This window comes from Poecilia latipinna, unplaced genomic scaffold (assembly GCF_001443285.1).
Source record: "Poecilia latipinna isolate Pla-1442-1.1 unplaced genomic scaffold, P_latipinna-1.0 Scaffold381, whole genome shotgun sequence".
Classification (NCBI taxonomy): domain Eukaryota; kingdom Metazoa; phylum Chordata; class Actinopteri; order Cyprinodontiformes; family Poeciliidae; genus Poecilia; species Poecilia latipinna.
Window position 1 is genome coordinate 94,774 of NW_015112997.1, and position 2,653 is coordinate 97,426.

General features: G+C 36.0%; 1 long non-coding RNA gene across 1 annotated transcript; it reads left to right on the forward strand.

Annotated features, from left to right (window-relative positions):
- Positions 1-1,855, forward strand: LOC106950135 (uncharacterized). The gene is made up of 3 exons (XR_001425554.1): positions 1-84; positions 772-895; positions 1,362-1,855. It is a non-coding gene; the product is annotated as an uncharacterized LOC106950135 (long non-coding RNA).
- The last annotated feature ends 798 nt before the right edge of the window (positions 1,856-2,653 follow it).

Below are 2,653 nucleotides of genomic sequence, written 5' to 3' on the forward strand. Positions count from 1 at the left end.
GCTGACTAAAGCGGATGACTCCCTGAGATCTCAGAACTCTGTCCCGAACTGCAGGGCTTCGGTGACGGGACACAGAATGTGATGGTAAGTAATCTTCACAAAATTACACCGTTTAGCAGCTTCTAAAGTGTCCACCCTGTTTCAAAGAAGAAATCTTACTCAACTTATGACGACAGTCACATATTTTGTCTGCCGTGATCCCCGGTAGCATATTGTGCTAGCTAATGTTAGCACTAGGTAAAGTTCATAAACTAGGCTTGTGTAATATTCGCCTGTCTTTATGTTGAATTCGTTAACCAGCGCACCTCTGTCGAGTGGCATTAAGCGTGGAAAATACCAAATATATCTGGAGGAAATATGTGTTAAAAACTGTTGCGCAATCCTCAGTGTGTGTGTGTGTGTATTAACTAGCATTGAAGCTAAAATGGGAAAACAGCGGATCGTTGCACCAATGTTATCAGGTCCACGTTAATCTGCACCACACGTCAAGTGACTGTGCAGATGATTTATTTACCAAGCACATAATCAGTGCTGTCGATGAGGGGAGGGGCAACGTAACTCTTAAATATATACATTTTCTTCCAGGCGTAAAATGTAAAACTAAGCTGGTAGGTCACAGGCCGAAGGAGGATATTCACATAATTTCTGTGTTTTTTATTATTTGGTGGGTGTGTGTCTTGTACTTAGTTTTATTCCAAATTAGATGCAATATGCCTTTTGCTGTGTTATGATATTAAATTAAATTGGTGTTCTCCTAATTCCCCATTCTAGTATGACCAGCAGAGTGCAGATGAAGCAGGACAGACTTGTAGGTCTTACTGATTCCTCCAGCTGCTAGAGATGATCATAACATGAGGATGGAGAGACCAGCAAGTGTTGAGTCAGAGAAGGCCAGGTGGGGAATGAAGTGTTGCTTTTAGGGGCCGGGTGTGTTTGGCTAAATATATTTCTCCAAGTCAGTTTATTTATTGGTTTTCAAACTAATGCCTCTTTTTCTATGTTACATTTTTTGCATTATTTTTAGTACAGATAATCGGCGTACTGTCCTCTGTCTGCTGGTGGTTTAAATTGATTTCAGCTACATTCAAAAAAGTATTCAGATTTTAACATGCATTTTCTACTTACTAAATATTTCAGTTTTACTCAGTAACTTCAGTGTTACACCTCTGCAATATTTTTGCAGTTTCTCTTATTGTGATATAGTAACTGTTTCACTTGAACATTTAACTTGCTGAGATATAGTCAATTTATTTTCAATTAAAACTCTTAAAAAGACTTTAGGGCTTATTAGGTTTTGATTATGTTGTCTAGGTAAATATCATCACTTACTCGTACTTTTTTAATTCATTTTTGTTTTTCAGATTTGCGTCAAAGCTTCTTGATTCGTTTCTGAGCCATGATTGAGACTCTCCATGATGTTCACCCAGGACAGAGGGGAACTGTTATCAACTCCACTCCATCGACCCCTTGAGACCTTCCTGTTGTTAAATTGCTTTTCCCTTGGATCCAAGCACCTGCACCTCGCTGACCAGTAGTGACCATCAGTCCACAGTCAACTGGATCATCACAACATTGACTAACTTTTTATTTACAATTAGGATCTGAAAACCAGAGGACCAGCTACGCAAAAATCTACCTGCAAACTTTAAGCAGCTACCCTGACACTGCAGTGATCCTGGACTGGGCTGAGCTGCTCTTCTTCTCTCCTCTTCCTCTCTCCTCCAGAGTGACAAGTTTTCATCACCAGTAAAGACAAACAAGTTTGAGTAACTGCTGGAAAGTGTATTATATATTTTCAGTGTTCATTTTGTTATACTGTTTGGACTTAAAATAAAATGTAATCTCTTTTGTAATACTCTACATTTTACAAACCTTTTTCCCTTATCTCAGTTGTAACATTATGTGAAGTATTTGCATGTAATTCGGCCTTCAAGCGAGATATTATCCAGTTTTCATACATATTCAAAAAGGATGCAAGTACTGCCAACGTTGAAACAAGAGTATTAAACAATAGCTGTATATTCTTAAACGGTTTTCTATTTTTACTAAATTTGCAAAAAAAAAAAAAAAGAAAAAGCTTTTCCTACATTATAATGGGGTATTTATGTGAAGCACTTTGAGTAAATAGATTAATCCAATTTGGAAAAAGACTAAATGTGAAAGCAGTGAAGCTTTCACATTCTGGCCCCGCCCAGAATGTTCATGTAAGCTTCCCCAAAGCAAATAAAGTTGTATAAGCAAGAAAACGAATTCAACCAAAAACTTAGAAAAAGTTTCAACCAAAAAAAAAAGAGACTCAACCAAAAAAAAAAAGTTTCAACCAAAAACAAAGAGACTCAACCAAAAAAAAAGTTTCAACCAAAAAAAAGAGACTCAACCAAAAAAAAGAGACTCAACCAAAAAAAAGAGACTCAACCAAAAACAAAAAAAAAGTTTAAAAAAAAACTTAGTGATTTTTGCTTTGACATGATTTTTTTTTTGATTGAGTACTACTTTTTTTGATTGACATGATTTTTTTTTTTTTGATTGAATACTACTTTTTTTGTTTGACATGATTTTTTTTTTTGATTGAATAATTGTGAAACAAATCTAACGCCATAGTTACCTTAGACAGCTAAACACAACAGTTATGCAACAGTTTCTATCCACAAAT